We start from the raw sequence: 22,215 nt of genomic DNA on the forward strand, positions 1-22,215 counted from the left end.
ATCAAATAATTTTAATGCATAACAATAACATGAAAGTCAGTTTGAACATAAGGGTAAAGCATGGGTTCATCAATTTGGTCATAATTGAGTCCTAAAGCATCATTCTTATTCTCTTAGGCATTTTTTCAAACACATAGCATGCAAAACCTTAGGCTTACGCATATACACTAGTTCATACATCATGGTTACTTTAATCAACTCAATTTAAAAGTTTCCAAACCCATATACTAGCATAATTTCATAAAAAGTGCATAAGGACTCCAACTTAGGACTCATACAACCACATCAACATAATTAAAATCAAATCACCACATGAAAATCACAATTCATGAGTTTAAAATGGAATTCTTGAGCTTCATAGGTGAAAGAAACCCATGAATCAACACTTTACATACCTGGGTTGATGATTTCCTGAAGATTGGTGGAGGAAATCTTGAATTCTTGACTTGGTATTAAACACATAGGGTTTCTTGTTCTTGGGGATTGATCTTTGAGAGAAACCCTAATTTGGTATTGTGGATGAATAATGAAGTTATGAGCTCTGGTCTTGTATAATTAGGGGTTAAAACGGGTGGAAAAAGACCCAATACCCTTTTAAAAACAGCTTAAAATTATTGATCGAAAGTGGCGATGGTTTGGGCGGCGGTCCGTCGCTAGCTCGATGGTCTATAGGTCCTGACCATCGCTCTTGGACAGAAGATGGGTTCAATTCCTTAGTCGCAATAGCTTGGGCGATGGTCCATCGGCTTGACCGTCGTTTCTGGGCAGTTCTAATAGTTCTTTGTAAAACGCCCATAACTTTTTACTCCGATACCGGATTTGGATGAAATTGGTTTCGTTGGAAAGATAATTCAATTTTCCACATGATAGAAAGTCAAAATTAGGAAAATTCTATCTGATTTAAATATTAATCATTTAGAAAGTCATCACTAACTTTTTTGGAGACTAGATTTGACTTAAAAAAAGTTCGGGGTATTACAAGAACATATCTCCCAAAAGAACTAAAGAAAGAAGAACCAGAAACCAGTCATCCCCTCAGTCCATTCAGGAAGATCCCCTATATGAATATGTCTCTCTCGCAGAATTCAGAGTTGCATTCACCACTCTAGCCAATTCAGTCGTAGCTTAGAATGAGCGAACAACTGTTGTTTTGGCTAAACCTGTGGCTAATACTGCTACAACCTAAATTTGGGAATTCACCTAAATGAATCCTCCTTCTTTTGTGGGATCTAGGTTAGAAGAGGATCCACAAGAGTGACTTTCAGTGAGAGCGCCAAGTTAGCCACCTATCAGCTATAAGATATAACCCATACATGGTTTAAGCAGTAGAAGGTAGATAGGGGTATAGATGTAGAACCCATAGAGTGGGAATAGTTTTCGACTGCCTTCCTAGATAGATTTTTTCCCTTAGAGCTAAAAGAAGCCAAAGTGTTAGAGTTCATCAATCTCAGACAAGGTAGTATGAGCGTAAAAGAATATTCCCTCAAGTTTAATCAGTTATCCAGGTATGCTCCCCATGTAGTAGCAAATAATAGGTCCAGAATAAGCAAGTTTGTATCTGGGGTGTCAGATAGTGTGGTTAAGGAGTGCAGAACAACAATATTGATTAAAGAGATGGACATATCTAGGATTATGGTCCATGCTCAACAAATTGAGGAGTAGAATCTTAAGAAGAAGGAGAGAGAGAATAAGTGGTCTAGAATAGGTAGCTTTAATTTCATTCAACCTAAGTAAAAGGGCGGTAACCGTTCCCAGTTTTGTCCAAAGTCTTTAGTTCTAGCTCCATCCACAGGCAGTGCCCCAGTCCCTAAGTTCAGGAATGACAGTCATGATGGGGCACCAAGATCCAAAACCCAAGGTAGTAGGAGCAGTAGTCGTACCTATTTACTTTGTGAAGAATGTGGTAATAATCTTAAGGGTATGTGCAGAGCTGACAGTGATGTTTGTTTCGAGTGTGGCAAGACAAGCCACAGAGTTAGAGATTATCCTCAATCAGGTTCTCAAGGTCAGTATAATCATCCTTTAGCTCAGTCAGGTCACCCAAATTAGCAGGGTGCCACTTCCAGTGCTACTAGTGGGCAATGCGTAAACAGATTTTACACACTTCAGTCCAGACAAGATCAGGAAAGTTCTCCTAATGTGGTCACTGGTATGTTACAGATCTCCCATATATATATATTATGCCTTGTTAGATCCAGGAGCTTCTCTGTCTTTTGTAACACCTTGCATAATAGTGAACTTTCAAGTCAGATTTGAAATCTCAACAGAACTTTTCTTAGTGTCTACCCTAGTAGGTAAAATCATTAAAGCCAAATGAGTAAGTAGGTATTCGTACACATTATTGAAAATCATACATGCTTACAACTTCTAGTACAAGGAGTTCCAGTTCTCTCAGTACTCAGTTATAGTATAGTCTCAGTTACAGTCTCAGTCATAGTCTTAGCCTAGTAATCAAATCAGTACCTCCGTTTACAGACTAATTCAGAATCATGTAATACGCTTGGTCTTTCATTCTTAGACAATACAATTTTTGCAAATTCATGCTTAGTTATCTCATGTTACTCAGTAAGTCCCTTCCTTATATGCATAACATTCTACAGTTTCAGTCCAGTTATTCAGACTAAGTACAGTTCAGTCTCACACGCCTAGTATTCAGCTATCAGTCATTCAATTAATCAGATAGGTTAGTATGTTCAAGCATTCGTGCTCAATGCCCATATGAATATTTTTAGTAGTCGTAAATGAAGTGTTGTACTAAGGTGAGGTGTATTGTTGAGAAAGTATTCGAGGAATATATCTAAGTTTAAAAATTTGTAGTTACAGTACATAAGGCTTAGTTACTCTATTTTAAGATGATGTTTCGTAAGGCTCGCCTCATGTTACAGAATTTTACCAAGTTGTGAGTTCAACCTAGTTTATGTATCATGCCTCAGTTTTAGATCCCACATATTCAGTCATGATTTAGTTCATGGGTGCCTCGTGCATCATCTCAGCTTTTCTTTAGTATCCCAACCAAGTCAGCATTCTTCGAGGGACATAGTGTCCCAAGGGGGAGATGCATTATAATCCCCGATCTTTTGTGTCCTAAACCTTTTAATATCTCTTGACATAACAAATTCAGTTTGAGGTAGTGGGTACTCATAGTTGACCCTCTAGTTTCAATCACAGTCGTTAGCTATGTACTCAAAGGCTCAGTTCAGTTCACGATATTCAGTTCGTGTATCACGTTTCAGACTAATTTATATCCTTATGTTCCCATTCATACATGTTCAGAAAATGATCTTAGGCTTATCAGTGTTCTCAGCTTAAGGTAATAGTCTTTCTAAGACCTACTCAGTCCCATGTTCAGTTACAGTTATAATCTTAGTATCAGTTATCATTGCATATTCAGTCACGCATTCATTAATCAGTATAGTCATGTATTCCATGCATCAGATATGTATGTCCATTATATAAACTAAGTCTATCAGCAACCCTCAGCTTAATCAGTCTCATTTGAGGATGAATGTTCCCAAGGGGGAGATATTATAACACCTCGTATTTTCCTAGCATAAGTTAAGTCCCAATACATGAGTATTCATACATGAAATTTTTGAAATACTCATTATGTTTCAGTTTAGATCCTACCATTGCATAGGATATTCAATTAGCTTTCCAAGGATGTAAAATTTGCCTAAATCCAATAACCGGGTAAGAAGTTATGGAGATTTTAAGTTTTAGTTGTTAAACACCGTCATTTTAACCTTTAGTACATTATGGAGTAGGACAATGTCCCATTTGGCAAATTTCAGTGAGGTTCTATGATCCTGGCGCATCACGACATAGGTCAACTTAACAATTGTCCATTTCTAGTGTCGAAGCGCGATACCACCTCGTCGCGGTGAACTTTTAGGTCCCAATCAGTGAAGGACAGTGATTTCCCTGTGTTGCACCACTGTGAATTTTCCCAATTTTATGATTCCAGTGACACGGCGCGATAGCGCCGCGTTGCGCCAACCCAAAAAATTAGGATTTATAGTCAGTTTCAAGTTTTAATTTCAAGGGCTTTTAAGTACTTTTCCCTTGTCCTAGTCAGTCCCAAACACAAAATTAAGTCCCTAATAACTTAATTAGGCATTATTTAAATCAAATTTTTTCCAAAATTAAAAGGTATTTCTCTCTCAAGAAAACAAATTCTATCTCTCAAGAATCAAGGTCAATCCCAAGAATCTCTCCAAGAACTCCAAAAAACTTACGAATTAAGGTATGTTTGATGTTCATCCATGGATCCTTACCTTCCATGGAGCCCAAGAATCCTTTTTAAATATACAAGATCTCAGATTTATAATTTCCATGTTTGAATTAGATTGAATTCATGTTCATGATGTTGTTTGAGTTTTAATCCATGATTTAGATTACAAGATCCAAGAATTGATCCTAGTATGTGTTGAATTACATGATATTCATGATAAACCCTTCAATTTGCAAGTTGATTATTGTAACCATGTTAACCCTAAGTGTTTATGATTTAGTGAACCAAGTATGCTTCCCATGTATTTGATAAATTGTCTATGAGAATAAAAATAATGCCATTATAGCATTCTAACATGTAGTCCCCATTCATGTATAAGTTAATGCATTACAAGTGTTTGATGAAATGTCTCTATGAATGAATTATGACCAAGTGAACACTGTTATGTTATTCAAGGTGATGCTTAACTTTACTTTTCATGTCATCGAGTACTGGGGGTATTTAATACCCGACAATTTAGCTGTTTGTCTAGAGCCAGTGTCAGTTATAGAATAGTATCAGTTATGTTACGATCAGTAGTACTCTCAATTAGTTACAGAACTCAGTAGAACTCAGTTAGTTACAGAACCTAGGAAAACTCAGTGATCTCAGTATTAATCCAGTTTAGTCCAGTTAATCAGTTCCGTGTCTTTCAGTTGGGAGTAGGATTCAGCACTGAGTGAACCCAAAGATGGGGGTTCACCTGCCAGTAGAAGGTGTAATCCTTAGAAGCAATCCTCGCATTCCAGAACTACGTATTCAACGTAGTATTCAACGTAGGTTGAGACATCAAACCTACCAGTTAAGGGTTGATGTGGTGTTCTAACCTACCAGATAAGGGTTTCACCATTCTCGTAAGAGTACCTGTCAGATGAAGGTTACTCTTCAGCTTGTCTTTACCCGTGACACGGTATTAACACCCTTCTAATTGGGGTTATAGATTGAACCCCAATTTAGTTATCTTATATTATTTAGGGCATGTCGATTAGATGATTACCTCCAACAGTTTCAGTCTCAGTTTTCTGAATAGAACTCAATTTAGTTCTACAGAATTAGGACTGTCAGATACAGTCAATCAGTATCAGTAACTCATATTCTCATAACTCAGTACTTAACTTCGGAAAGGTTCACTTACAGTTTATATATATATGCACAGATTGAATTCTCAGTAGTTGCAGTTATCCATGTAATCTTATATTCAGTTACTCTCATTCAGTTAGTTATATCCTCATGTAAAATAATCCTTGAATTCAGCCTTACCTCATTTAGCATTCCAGTACATTTCCACGTACTGATCTCATACCCGTTTCTTGCGCTATGATGTTTCATATCATAGGTTCAGACGCTTAGGTTCCTGATCGCGTTTAGCCAGATTTAGCCAGTAGTTGCAAATCCAGTAGTGAATCCTCATCTATCGAGGATATGTTTTCACTTCAGTATTTCAGTAGATGGAGTTAGTTGGGAGATTATCCCATCAACTCCATTTTCAGACAGATTCTGTTAGAGGCTTTTCAGACAGTATTTAATTTTACAAATATTATATTTTATCAGTATTTTAGATATTTTGAACCTTATGGCATTTCAGCCTATTATTCCGTATTTATTTCAGTATTATTGTTTATTGCTCATAGCAGATATCAGTCATGGGTTAGCTAGTGATGGTTAGCTAGTGATCCTTTAAGATCATAAGCACCGTGTGATGACTAGGGGTAGTCCCGGGTTGTTATAGAAACTAAAAAGGAAGTAAGCATATTGAAAGAAAATATTACTTGATTCGGGATATAATTCAAAGGGGTAATGTGAGAGTTTTGAAGATTGAGTCAAAGAAAAATTTGGCGAATCTATTTACAGAGGGCTTAATCCAGAAGTTTTTTAATAAGCATGTGGAAGAAATGGGTGTTAAAATTATGCATTCATGTTTATTATTCTAAGTGGGAGATTGTTAGGATATACTATTAACCATGTAATTTGTGTTATAGCATTATATTTTGATCTCATGTAAAGACGATTTATTATATTAATAAAATCTTTATCTGAATAGATCATTGAATTAACATGTGTCCTTTACTTATAGAGTAGACAATTTTGTGTATGGAGTATTTTAACTCATGCACGGAAGATTAAAATTATCGGTTCTTATAATTAATAAATTAATATTCACAATCAAAGATGATTAGGACAAACATCTTGATGATTGTAACACAAGATTAAATATAATTTGATCTTAATTATGAAAATGGTAATATTCCAACTTCTTCTTCTAGTACATTTCGTATGTATTGAACGGACCAATTAGAGATATTCATTTATGTTTTGAATATAATAAATGATTTCTCTAGTCCATTGTACATATGCTTTTAATCTTGATATAATTATTATGATCTATGTGGTTTGATTTGTCATTTTAATCTATTAAAAGGTGAGACTCTTTTATGAGTCAGTATATTCCTAATAGGTTGGATGATGACAAATCACTTAGTGAAGTATTAATTGATTGATAGAACCATGTCTTGAACTTGAGATAGAAGACATCCCTTTATGATTGCTTATAAGTTTTCACGTGAAAACCCTACAAGTGGATTTTAGATTCGTCATGTGAAATAAGTTTAACACTATAAATAAAGGATTAAATTAATCAATGAGTTAAATTTTTCAGAAAATATAATTTAATTGATTGGTGTCGGTGATTCTAACATGGAGAGTTCAATAAGATTTAATGGTAAATTCGAAATTAAATCGAGGAGTGAATTTATAGATTTTTAGTGAAATAATTTATAATTTATTATGATATGATATTTCTCTCATCACCGAATTAATATTATAATTGAAAGTCTCACTTAATAAATCTACGGTCCCTGCTATACCTTATTAACTAATTAATTTTGAAAAAAAAAAAAACTTACTAGAAGAAGTATTATTATTTACTGATCTTCTATAAAGAAAAGGATATCTTCTGACTTTAATTAGCAAAAATATTTTGGACAGTTGAAAAAGATGAAAACGTTTTGGACAACTAACACTCTGTTTGGATGGTGGTTTTTCATGGTACGGTATGGTATAGTTATTAAGAGAACCATGCTTGTTTTGATTGTTTCTTAAAATTTATGGTATGATATGATTTTATTTTATGGTTTGGTAACCATGAAAACCCCCATTTTATGTAACCATCAATTTGGTGGCATCCCATGGTTTGCTTATTTTTTTTCAATTATGCCCTTACTTAATATTACATAATCTTATTTTTCATTCACTTTATATTACTTAACTCCACCTCCTACTCCGATCCCCCGCCCCACCAGCCTTGTCCCCTTCCCCTCAACTTGACCCGACCCCACTCCCTTCAAACCCCCACCCAATTATTTAAAAATTCTTTTCAAAAAAAATATTTCAAAAACTTATTCTTACCCAACCCTCATCTCTAGCCCACCCCCACCAACTACTAGCCCTCCCTCCCCCACCAATTTCTTTTTTATTTTTAAAATTTCTTTTTTAAAACTTTCAACAAAAAATTCTTACACCCCCCCCCCCCCCCTATACAACAACAACAATAACAACAGGCCTAGTGTATTCCCACAAAGTGAGATCTGGGGAGGGTAAGATGTACGCAGTCCATACCACTACATCCAAAGAAGTAGAGAGGTTGTTTCCGATAGACTACCGCCCATACATACACAAAAAAAATAATTTTTTTTTAAATAGAACTTTTTTCCTTACCCCCACCTCTACCCCTACCCCTATCCCGACCCCCTACTCCATTACCCCACCCTCAAATATTTCCTTAAAAAGATACTCCTTCTGTTTCAAAAAGAATGACCTATTTTTCTTTTTAGTCCGTTTAAAAAAGAATAACCCCTTTCCCTTTTTGGCAATACTTTAATTTCAACTTTCCACATGGCATGTTTAGGACCACAAGATTAAAGGGCATTTTGGTACATTTGACACAACTTTAATTTAAGACCACAAGATTCAAAAGTCTTCTTTATTTTCTTAAACTTTGTGTCAAGTCAAAGTAGGTCATTCTTTTTGAAATGAAGGGAGTATTAGTTTTTTAACCCCGCCACCTTTTATCATAAGTAAGAAATAATTTATTTTTTGGATTTTTTTTTTGGATTCCATACCAAACACAATTGTACCATACATAAAAAATGCATTTAAATTTTGTACTTGTCATCGGTATCACGTCTCAAAACACCAAAAAGAAATAAAATTTGTTACTATAAAAAATAAATTTGGTTATATTTATTTGATCTACTATTTTATTGACTTTCTTAGAATTTACATAAATTTAACAACTTAATATATCTACATGACATAATTATGATAAATTAGTAGGAAGAAAATTATTTTATTAACAGTTATTGATAAATTTAACATTTATAATAATTAAGGGTATTTTAGTAAACGTAGCAGTTACAATACAGTAGCATACTGTCAAACCAAATAATATAACAGTCATTAAACAACAGTGAACGCTACAGTCTATCCAAACAATGTATTATACTATACTGTACTGTACTATACCATACCATGCAGTACCGTACATTATGAAACCATGACAAACCACCATCCAAACAAAGGGCAAAAATGTTTGCCTTTTGATTTTCTTTTCTTTAAGAGAAAACAAGAATAACTAGGGGTTTTGGTTCAGAAGATGATTATCCTTTCTTTGAATCCAAAAACACTTGTCCACACAAGTTTGATAAGTAAAGGTTAAGTCAGGCAGTAGTAGAAGGCAACAAATCTAGCAAACAAAGCTTGAACGAACTATGTGAAAGCTTCAAGAGGTAAATTTTCTAATTTTCGTTTTGATTATGCTTTTTAGATATTATGTAAGTTATTAATCTTGTAGAATTATTGCTTTCGTTGTGCATGTTCTAACAAGTTCGAGCCTAATGCAAAAAAAAAAAATGAAAACAGTACTTCGAATATAAGTATGCAGGCATCATTAGTTTCAACCCAATATCACCTTTATAACATTAATACCTAATCATTATCAACCATCAAATTATAATTATTTTTCTATACTTGTCCACTAACTAACCCTAATTTTACAAGCATAAGAATGAAACTGGAATTTTCGTTCTACTGTTTAGCCTAACTTCACCCTCAATTATTATCCAGTGATTACTTAATCATTATTGTCATTATTATCATATAATGAATCTATAATCACGCCACTAATTCAATGTAGTACTGTTAGCACAAAGTGTTCAATAACTGTAAAAATTGGCTGCTGCCTAACTTCAAATACATCCCTATAATATTATAAACATGATATCAAGAACATATCAATTCAAAGGTGCTAACCTTAAAGCTGTCATCAATTCCTTTGGAAACTGCGATGTGAACAAGAGAATATAACTGCTCTTTGTGTGCCCCTCTCTTGTTTAAAATTTTCATATCTTGTTATGAATAAATATGGTAAAACCTTTTCACTTAAATCTATTCTTAAACGTAGGTCTGAAGAATTAAGAAAATATCAATTTGGCTCATTAACCACTAAGTAAAATGATATCTAAAATATTCTAACTTTTAATAGATCCTCAAAATTTATTTGAAACCTCGAGAAAATAAATTAAATATGTAAACTGACTAAAAAGTATTCCAAACCTATTGAAAACTTTACGACACTAATTCGAGGTCTTGACCAAAGGTTGATCATGATCGGGCTTAACTTTATTAAAACTCAAGAACACAATGACATATTCACTTTTAAACACCTAGAGGATGGGTACTACCCATCTTTGTAAGTCATAAATCACGTGTACAAATTATGTGGGAGAGCTAAAATGGGATAGACAAGTAAAATTCACAAAGCGAGAAGAATGATCGTTACATCATCTACCACTAAAAAAAATGTTCTCCCTCAAACATAAAGAGAAGAAAGATACCTCAAATATCAAAGAGATAAGGATATATATTCCGCATGTCAACCTCCCAAGTGGCTTCCACTACGAGATGATGCCTCCACTGTACCTTCACTGATGTTATGTCCTTGACCTAAACATTCTAATCTGTCCATCTAGAATAGTTATAGGCTCTTCCTCAAAAGCCAGATTCTGATCCAAACTCACTTAGTCCTATTGGACCACATGCAAATCATCTGGATGGTACCTCTTCAACATAGAGACATGAAAAACTGAATGCACAACTGAAAGATCCAGTGGTAAAGCCAACTCTTAAGCTACTGGACCAATACACTGAAGAATCTCAAAAGGGACAATAAACCTTGAATTGAGTTTTCCTTTCTTCCCAAACCTCATCACACCCTTCATGGGTAATACTTTCAACAAACCCTGTTCACCTGTATGAGCTCCAAGTCACAGACCCTCTTATCCGCATACCTCTTTCGTCTACTCTAAGCTACCAAGAGCCGATCCTAGATCAATCTCACTCAGTCTATCGAATCTCTCAACAAATAAGTGTTCCAAGGTCTAATCTCAAAAAAATCAAACCATCCATCTAGGACCTACACTGCCTGCCATATAAAGCCTCGAATAGAGTCATCTGAATACTAGAATGGTAGTTATTATTATAGAAAAACTCCACCTAAGGGTAATAACTGATCCCAATGATCGCCGAAATCCATGCACAAGCCCAAAATATGTCTTTCAACACCTGAATAGTTTGCCTGACTGGCTATTTATTTGTGGATGGAATGTTGTACTCATATCCAACTAACTACCCAACTCCCGTTGCAATGTACGCCAAAAATTTAAAGAGAATTGAGTACCTCTATCTGAAATAATGAAAATAGGCACGTCATATAATCAAACTATCTCACTAATATAGATCTTGGCTAATTTCTCTGTATTATAGTTCATTTTCAGAGGCATAAAATGGGTTAATTTGGTCAATCTGTCCACAATTACCCAAATAGAATCAAACTTTCCCAAGGTGGGGCAACCTAACTACGAAATCTATAGTGATACGATCCCATTTCCACTTGGTAGTATTCTTCCTATGAAGCAAATCACCTGGTCTCTAATGCTGATATTTCACCTGCTGGCAATTCAAACACTTAGCCACAAACTCTCTAACATTCCTTTTCATTCTACACCACCAGTAATATTATTTTAGGTCATGAAATACATCTTCGCAGTGCCTGGATGAATATAATACCGCAAATAATGGGCCTTCTCCATGATAGATCTAATCATATCTCCCACTCTTGGAATATAGATCCTCCCCTTAATCCTCAAACACCCTCCTGATCCAAAATCACTTTATTGGTCTCACCTCACATCACCTTATCTCTAATAATGCATAACTTTTCATCCTCAAACTAACAATTTTGAATCTGCTCTATTAACAAGGACCTCAACTTTACACATGCAAGAACTCTACCTGACTTCGAGATATCAAGATGCATGAAACTGTTAGCCAATTGTTGAACCTCCCTAGCTAATAGTTGCTCCTCCGCACCTAACAATGCAAAACTACCCATACTAACTGCCTTCTTACTCAAGTTATCTGCTACTACATTGGCCTTACTCAGATGATATAGAATAGTCATATCATAATCTTTCAATAACTCCATCAACCTATGTCATCTCAAATTTAATTCTTGTTACTTGAACATATACTGAAGGTTGCGATGATCCATTTACACCCCACAATGAACTCCATACAAAAAGTGCCACCACAACTTCAATACGAATACTAATATTAGTAACTCTAAATCGTGGGTAGGTTAATTCCTCCCATGTGAATTTAACTGCCTCGACACATACATTATTACCTTGTTTCTCTAGATCAACACACTACCCAAGCTAATACCAAAAGCATCATGAAACAAAATAAAGCCCTCACCCATTATAGGTAGGGTCAAGATAGGAGTTAGAGTCAATAAAGTCTTGAGCTTTTAAAATTTCTTCCCACACTTATCCAACAATTAAAAAAATAGATTCTTTTGAGTCAATCGAGTCATAGGAGCTGTAATGGAAGAGAAACCCTGCACAAACCATATATAATAGATTGTCAACCCAATAAAACTCCAAATATCTGGAGGTAAAGTAGGCCATAACCAATTTGGACTACATATACCTTGGCTAAATCGACCATGATACCCTCATTGGACATCATGTGTTCCAACAATACCACAGAACTGGCTAAAATTCTTACTACAGAACTGGCTAAAATTCAAACTTTGAAAACCTGACATATAACTTCAAATCTCGCAACCCCTGGAGGACAATTCTTAAATGCTTTGAATGATTCGTCTTGCTCTTAGAATACACCAAAATATAATCGATGAACACAATCACAAATAAATCAAGATATGGCTGAAATACCCTATTCATCGACTCCATAAACAGTACTGGAGAATTCGTTAACCCAAAGGACACAAGTAAGAGCAAGAACTCATAGTGTCCATATCTAGTCCAAAAAGCTATCTTAGGAATGTCTAAGATCGAATTATCAAGCAATGATACCCATCTTTGAGAACACTAAAGCACCTTGAAGTTGATAAAACAAGCAATCAATACATGGTAAATGATACTTATTCTTGTTTGTCACCTTTCTCAATTGTTGATATTCAATGCACATCCTCATAGACCCATTTTTTTCTTTACAAACAACACTAGGGAACCCAATGTGATATACTTAGTCGAATCAATCTCTTACTTAACAAATATTTAATCTAGTATTTTAATTTATATAAATCCATTAGTGCTATTCTATAAGAAGAAATAGAAATGGGCTTGTCCCACTCTAAATCGATAATAAAATTAATGTCTCTGTTAGGAGGAACACCTGGAAGATTGATACGCAATATACGTACGCACTCTCTAACCACCTTTACTGACTCCAAAGGAGGTGTTTTGGTATTAGTATCATGAAAATAAGATAAATATGATAGACACCCCTTCTCAACTAACCGCTGGGCTTGAATAAATGAAATCACCTTCTTAGGATACGAACTCTAAACACCTTCCACTCCAACTATGGACGATGAGGAATAATCCAAGAGAGCATGATAGGGATAAACTGAATCCATATCCACAATTACGTCAAAATCGACCATATTGAGAATAATTAAATCTACTCAGATTATACCCCAAATTAGAAACAATGCAAGATTGGTACACTCGATCCACCACTAATAATAACCTATTGGGGTAGAAACATCAATAGACAAGGCTATAGACTCACACATCAATTAAGGCTGGAAGCAAAGTATGCAGACACATAAGAGAAAGTAGAACAAGGACTAAATAACACCGAAGCAGGTCGATGAAAAACTAAAACAATACTTGTAATGACTACATGAGAAGACTCTGCCTTAAGCTTTCTTGGGAAGGCATAACAGTGAACTCTATCATCTATCGCCTAAGTCACTCCTCTACCACCTCCCCTGTCAGTTGGTGTTACACCTTTACCTCCTTAAGATCTGCCCTGACCCCTAGTTGGGGATGTTGTTGCTCTAGTAGGAGCCTAATGACCCTATTATAGACCTCTTTATTTGTATACTGGACAATTTCTATGAAGATGATCTGAACTACCACACTCATAACAGGACGTTGGAGTCATCAATTATTGAGAGTGACCTAGATATTCGGTACATCTATCACAAACTAAAAACTATTGAGATAAAACCAGTGAAGATTGTCTTAAACTATAAAAAACCCAACCTAAATATCAACCTTCATTGCCTGAAATGGTCTACCACACTAAAGATGAGAATTGCATCTGAATAAACCCCTACCTCCAGATTAGGTACTACTGAATCAACCTAATATGTGAGGCTTCTTATCCGTTGGATCCCCATACTCTTCACAATACATCAACTTAAAATCCTTTGCTAACTCAACTACCCTCATTAATAGAAGCCCCAGAATAGGCTCTAATAAATATGGCCTCTTTTATCTTAAGTGTCAAACCTCTCTTAAACCTTCTAATCATCTTAGCCTTGTCAGTTAAGATGTAACGCCCTAAAAATGGGTCCCAAGACATCACATGGTGCTCAAGACTACGAGTAGCCTCAAGCTAACTATGTAAGCCTTCTACTAAATTTGAATACTCATAATAGAGAAATATAATCATAAAATCAATGCAGAAGACTGTCTGATCTAAAATGAAAGTATTTGAATATAATATCTAAAAATATTAGACTCAAAGTCTAGAAAAGTAATACTGGAAATCTGAACTATATCTAGTAGTTTGACAAGCCTTTACTACTGATAACTAGAGAGTCACTGGACTAGCCCCCAGCTGAATCAAACTATCTAAAAATATTGAATCATCTATACTAATTAGCTAAAAAACTGATTAACTGGGTTCCCGAACTATGAGGACTTACCAATTATCAGGATGCAGATAAAGATGCTCAAAATCACTCATGTTGCTGAAATTGAGCACCTAAACCTATATTATGAGACAATGTAGCACATAGATATATATGTGGATCAGTACTTCTGGATTGTATTGAGTATATGGGGGCGAATGTACAAGTAAAATAATGTTCAACTTCATCATAATTTGTAAAATAATGCATGCTAAATGTAGATGACTCACATAACTCGGAATATCTAAAAACTGAAAATCATAATCATAAATAGCAAAACATACTGCATAAATCTAGTGAGTCATAACATTAGGTTTCTAAAAGTTGTACTGGTATTCTTTCTTTAAATCATGCTGTCTAAGTGTATAAAGGATTCACTTCTATATCTGTAAACTAAACTATAAAATCCCATATGTAATGTCATATGTAAAGCAACATCTGAATAAAACTATGAGCCTTTACACTTTAGTTTCCAAAAGCTATTTTGTAATTCTTTGCTATTAGGCCGTAGGGAAATACTTTTAAAAACTATTCTGCAAGTCTTTGCTATTAGGGAGGTTATTCTAACCGACATACACTAGGTGAGCTATTATAGTGTCCAACCTCTAGTTTCCTTATGGGAAAACATCACATTGGGGAGAGTTGTCATACTCTTGCCAAGGAGTATAACCTAATCTGAGTGATCACATCTGTAACTGTCATCCATATAGAAATAGGAATAATCTAATAATCTGTACCTATGTTGGCTTGTAGCTCTGGGGCATGTAAATATACCCAATTTGGTGCTAAATACTACTCCCTTTAATCTGTATGCTAATTCTGTAGGAAATCCACTTTTAAAACTAGTATAAGGGTTTACAATGAAAACCTCTTGTGAATCTGTTTACTGTAAACTATAGTTAAATCAATAAAGTGGATTCCATTACTAAGCTGAGATCAAAAGATCAAATCTTTGTTCAAAAGTTTGAATATACAAATCATGGGATGCTTAAAAGCATAATCTTCTTGAAATAATAATATTCAAACTAGGGCTAATAACCGATGCATCTATTTCATGTCAAATCATCATAAAGTTCATACTTGATAATGAAAATATTGATAATTCAATTATCAATCTGGAAATTATTGCAATACGCATGAAAATATGAAAGTAGACATGCAATTCAATATCTAAATCTCTCAAAATCTCATAATCTTCAAATAGTAATAAGTGGGTATAAACCATAAACTGAAATTCATATAATTTCATGTAAAAATCAACTTTAAAACAATTTTGGGCACAAGGATGAAAAATTATCCTTGTTGAAAACCCCACATACCTAAATTAATGAAATTAATAAAGAAGATTGAACTTTGAGTTCCTAGTTGTGCTCTTGAAGATTGATTCTTGAATTGGAAATCTTTAATTTTGAGTTATCTTGAAAAAAGAATGGTGGAATTTGGATTTCTTAGGGATTAAGAGTTGATGTTCTACGGTTTCTTGGAGAGTAATTATGTGGAAAGTATGCATATAATGCTTAGAATAGGTTAAATTCCTTATTTTTCATGATTTGGGCTAGGAAAAATGACTAGATTGCCCTTTGTAAAAATTTCTCGGAACTAAAAATATTCTGATTTGGCGTACCACTGTGACGCGCTGCTATCACGGTGGCTCACTAGAAAAAGAGACAAATGCCATTTTGGGCCTTGGGGTGATGCTGCATAATCATGTTGTGTCACTGAAAATGGATGAGTGCCATTTTGTACTTCACCGCGATGCAGTGTTTGTTTAATTGGAAATTTTGATGCAATACAGGCAAATCGCGTTGAGCTATTGGAAAGGGACGAACGGGGACTGGAACTTCTCTGCGACGTAGGGTAATCGCGGTGCTCCATTGGAAATTGGAAAATTATGAATTTGTCCTTTACCGTGATGCGGAGCTTTTTGCGGTGTCCTACTGCTTTCACTAAAATCGCCATAACTTCTTAACAGAGTATCGAATTGAGGCAAAATTGGTATCGTTGAAAAGTTGATTCAACTATCCACCATTTGGTGGGTCTAGAACTAGAAAATTCCACATGTATGAAGAGTTATACATTTTCAAAGTTATCTCTTGACACACTGGGAGCTAAACCAAGCTAGTTAAAGTATGAGGTATTACAATATCTCCTACTTGGGAACATTCATCCTTGAATGAGACTAACTAAACTGAAGATACTAATGGACTAAGGCTATATGCTAGCATGCACAAATGAAACACATTGCATGACTGAATCTAATCTAACACATACTGAGCGACTGAACTAATCTGCGAATGCATGAATTTTCATAAAGATAACAATATAGATGAATCTAATACTGGAAAAAGAACTGAATTAATGAGGACTATTACCTTAAGATAAACCTGAGTTTGTGGAGAAAAGGTGAGGATACTTGGTATGCATGTCTGCTTCTGCTTCCCAAGTAGCATCCTCAACGAACTAATTTTGCCACAGAACTTTGACCAAGGAAACTTCTTTGTTCCTTAGTCTACATGTCTGATGATCAAGAATCTCTACTGGAACTTCTTCGTACGAAAGGCTATTCTTAATATCTATACTTTCTAGAGGGAATACAACGGCTGAATCATCCATGCATTTCTTCATTAAGGATACATGGAACACTGGATGAGCTAATGAGAAGTCTGCGGGTAGCTCAAGCTCATAGCTACCTTCCCTACATGACGCAAAATCCTATAGGGACCCACATATCGAGGACTAAGATTCCCCTTTTTACCAAACCTCTTGACCCCCTTCATGGGTGAAACCTTCAAATACACAAGATCATCTACTTCAAACTCAAGATCTCTCTTTCTTACGTCTGCATAAGATTTCTGATGACTTTGGGCTACTTTTAATATCTCTCAAATCAATTGAACTTTATCCATAGCTTCAAATGCCATATCTGTCTCAATCAAAGTTGCCTCACCCACTTCGAATCAACCCATTGGTGATCTATATCTCTGCCCATAAAGAGCCTCAAATAGGGCTATCTAAATACTAAAATGGTAATTGTTATTATAGGCAAACTCGATCAATGGCAAGTGGTTATCCCAACTGCCTTTGAAATCAAGAACGCATGCCCTCAATATATCCTCTAAGGTCTGAATAGTCCTCTCTACCTGATCATCTATCTTTGGATAAAAAGGTGAACTGAGATAAACTTGGGTACCAAGACCCTTCTGAAAGACTTTCCAAAACTGAGAGGTAAACTGAGTACCCCTATCTTAGATGATGGACAAGGGAATTCCATGAAATCTAACTAACTCTCTAATATACAGCTTAGCATAATCTTCAGCTGTGTAGGACGAGTAAACTGGCAAGAAATAGGCTGATTTGGTCAATCTATCTACAATAACCCAAATCGATTCATGTTGTCGACGCAAATAGGGTAATCCAGTTACAAAGTCCATATTCACTTCCAAGTAGGAATACCAAACTTCTGTAAAGTGCCACCAGGTCATTGGTGCTCTACCTTAACCTGTTGACAAGTCGCACACTTGGCTATAAATTTTACGATATCTTTCTTCATATCACTCCACCAATAGACTTCCCGCGGATTGCGATACATCTTGGTGGCTCCTGGATGAACATGGAAATGTGTATCATGCACTTTTGCTATAATCAACTACCTCAAATTGTCAACACATGGCACACATAATCTACTCTGGTATCTCAACACACCATCTCCCCCCTTGGGAGAAAACCTCTATCTTTTGGTCTTTAATCGTACCCTTTAGTTTGACCAAACTAGAATCCTTATCCTTCTTTTCTTTTACTTCAGAAACTAGAGAAGATTCTTAACTACTCTGAATCCAAATACTCCCTTCAGCTGAGTCAGCCAACCTCACACCCAATCTAGATAATCGGTGAAATTCCCGAACTAGTTCCCTCTTATCATTCTCCACATAAGTAACACTGTCCATACACAGTTTACTAAGGGCGCCTACCACTATATTGGCTTTTGCCGGATGATATAGCACACTCATGTCATAATCTTTCAACAACTTTAACCACCTTCTCTGATGAAGATTTAACTCCCTCTGAGTAAACATATATTGTAAGCATTTGTGATCTGTGAACACGTCAATATGCACCCCATAAAAATAGTGCCTCCGGATTTTTAAAACAAACACAACAACAACTAACTCAAGATCATAGGTAGGGTAGTTCTTTTCGTGAGGCTTAACCTGTCTAGAGGCATAGGCTCTGACTTTATCTACCTGCAACAAAACACAACACTGACCAATTCTAGAAGCATCACAATAGACAATGAAACCATCTGTACCTTCAGGTAGCGCTAAAACTGGGGCTGGAGTGAGTCGAGTCTTCAATTCCTGAAAACTCTTCTCACTAGAATTTGACCATTGAAACTTAACTTTCTTTTGAGTTAATCTAGACATAGGGGATGCAATATATGAAAAACCCTCAACAAAATGTCTGTAATAGCCAGCTAAACCAAAGAAACTTCTGATGTTTAATGGAGAGATAAGTCTAGGCCAGTTTTTTACTACTTCTGTCTTTTGGGGTTCAACTCTAATGCCATCACTAGAAACAATATGACCAAGGAAAGCTACTAATCTTAGCCAAAATTCACATTTGCTGAATTTGGCGAACAACTGGTGATCTCTAAGAGTTTGCAACATAATTCTAAGATAGTCCACATGATCTTCCTCACTACGAGAATAGACAAGAATATCATCGATAAAGACTATGATAAATATGTCCAAATATTGTTTGAACACTCTGTTCATCAAGTTTATAAAGGTTGTTGGGGCATTTGTTAGCCTAAAGGACATGACTAGAAACTTAAAATAACCATAACGAGTTCTAAAAGTTGTCTTTGGAATATCACATTCCCTTATTCTAAGCTGATGATAGATGAATCTAAGGTCTATCTTTGAGAAGTAACTTGCACCTTGGAGTTGGTCAAATAAGTCATTAATCCTAGGAAAAGGATATTCATTTTTGATTGTGACTTTATTCAGCTGACGATAGTCAATGAACATACGCAAAGAACTATCTTCTTTTCGTAAGAATAGGACAGGAGCGCCCCATAAAGAGACACTAAGCCTTATGAAACCTTTATCTAAGAGGTCTTTAAGCTACTTATTTAAATCTTTAAGCTCGGCTGGAGCCTTTGATATAGAGGAATAGAGATGGGCTGAGTATCTGAAAGAGGTTCAATACCAAATTCTATTTCCATAACGGGAGGTACCCCTGGCAAATCTTCAGGAAAAGCATCAGGAAACTCATTAACTACACGAACTGACTGAACTGTTAGAGTCTTAGACTTAATGTCTTAGACTTGAACTAGATGATAGATACACCCTTTTGATATCAACTTTCTGTATTTAATATAAGATATAAAATGACTCTTGGGAGACACTGAATTACCTTCCCACTCAAAGGCTGGCTCATTTGGAAACTAAAACTTCACCACTTGGATGCAACAATCTATAGATGTATAACAGGAATGAATCCAATCCATACAAAAAATAAGGTCAAATTCGACTATATACAACTCTATTAAGTCTGCTAACATGATTATGAAAGACAGTGATAGGACACTTTCTATAAATTTATTTGGCAACAACTGACTCACCCATTGGGGTAGAAACTAAGAAGGACTTAGAAAACTTTTCAGGACCTACTTCAAAATTCACTGTAACGAATGGGGTCACATAAGAGAAATCCGACCTAGGGTCTAACAACATATAAACATCAAGATGAAAGACACAAATCATACCAGTAACAACATTTGGTGAACTCTCCTACTCCTGATGGGATGGTAAAGCATAAAACTGATTCTGGCACTGACCGCCATCGGTACTGGATGATGCACCCTGTACAGAGATTGGGAGACCTAAAGAAGATAGTACGCTAGTAGCCTGAGTCTCGGAATTAACATCCCTATTTTCCTACTTAGTATACGGACACTCTTTGATTTCATGACCCAGCTTACCACAACCATAACAACCATTTTGTCCCAACAAGCACTCACCCAAATGATTCTTACTATACTTAGCACATGGAGGATAACTAGGTTTCCCACTCATACTATTCTGAGATCTGGGCATAGAAGTCTTACCCCACTGCTCTTATCTAGCTCTGGGAAGAGAGCATTGGCTGAAGATAGCATGGCATAGATAAACGATTCTAAAACTACAAATGATTTCCCCTCCAAACTTTGTCTAGCCATATTCAAACTACCTGATTCTAGCCTTTTTATTTCCCATCTCTCTTCTTTTTAACTTTTCTGCCTCAATATACTAAACTTAAATTATCAATCTAGCAAGATCTATGTCACCAGTAAGCATGGTAGTCCTACACTCTTTGACTACCAAACCAGATACTCCAATAACAAACTTACTCATACTCGCCCCGGGGTTAGCCATCATATCAGGGGCATACTTAGATAACTGGTTGAACTTAAGGCAGTACTCCTTCACTATCATCAAGCCTTGCCTCAGATTCACAAACTCCTCTACCTTATTTTCTCTCATTTTACGCGAAAAGAACTTGTCTAAAAATGCATCCTGAAACACCTACCAACTCATAGAAGCTGCATTCTCTACTATTCTTCAACATAACCAGCTAATCATACTCTACATCCTTCAATCTATAGGATGCCAACTCTATACTCTCCTCTTCAGAAATATGCATAATCTGGGTGATCTTCCTCACCATATCTAAGTAAAGCTGTGGGTCCTCACCTACTTTGGACCCAAGAACTCAGGCGGATTCATTTTCATGAAGTCACGAATTCTTGCTGCTGCTAAATCCTCGTTTTGATGAAGTGGAACTGTCGCCTGATGGATTCCCTGAACATTAACAGTCACATCTTCGGCTAACACAAGAAAGGCAGCCTAAAATTTAGCATAGGATACATTCTCATTCAGAGGGTCAGTGGACTGGGGTGGTTGGTTATTTTTTTTACGTGCATTAGCTCAGAGAGGAGGGATTTTCAACTATCACATAAGAGCATGAGTTAAAATAGATAGAGACACTGTAAGAATGATAGATCATAAAAGAAAGAGATGATTTCCTAAAAATATCTCGTAGCCTCTTGCTCATAAATGTGGCGTACTTCACATCTATGATCAAGTCTCTACATAACATTGCTTGTCTAACTTCCTAGGACTCTTAAAACCTTAGGCTCTGATACCAAGTTTGTAACACCCCAAAAATGGGTCTCGAGATGTCACACGATGCTTAAGACTACGAGTAGCCTCAAGCTAACCCTGTAAGCTTTTTACTAAATTTGAATACTCATAATAGAGAAATGTAATCATAAAATCAATATGGAAGTCTGTCTGATCTAAGCTAAAATTATCTGAATATAATATCTAAAAATATTAGACTCAAAGACTGGAAAAGTAATATTGAAAATCTAAACTATATCTAGCTATCTGACAAGCCTCTACTATTAATAACTAGAGAGTCACTGGGACAAGCACCCAACTGACTTGAACTATCTGAAAATACTGAATCATCTATACTAATAAACTGAAAAACTGATTAATTGGGTTCCCGAGCTATGAGGACTCACTAACTGTCAAGATGCAGATAAAGATGCTCAAAATCACTCACCCTACTAAAAAAGAGCACCTAAACCTATATTATGAGACAATGTAGC

This window comes from Capsicum annuum, chromosome 10, assembly GCF_002878395.1.
Source record: "Capsicum annuum cultivar UCD-10X-F1 chromosome 10, UCD10Xv1.1, whole genome shotgun sequence".
Taxonomy (NCBI): domain Eukaryota; kingdom Viridiplantae; phylum Streptophyta; class Magnoliopsida; order Solanales; family Solanaceae; genus Capsicum; species Capsicum annuum.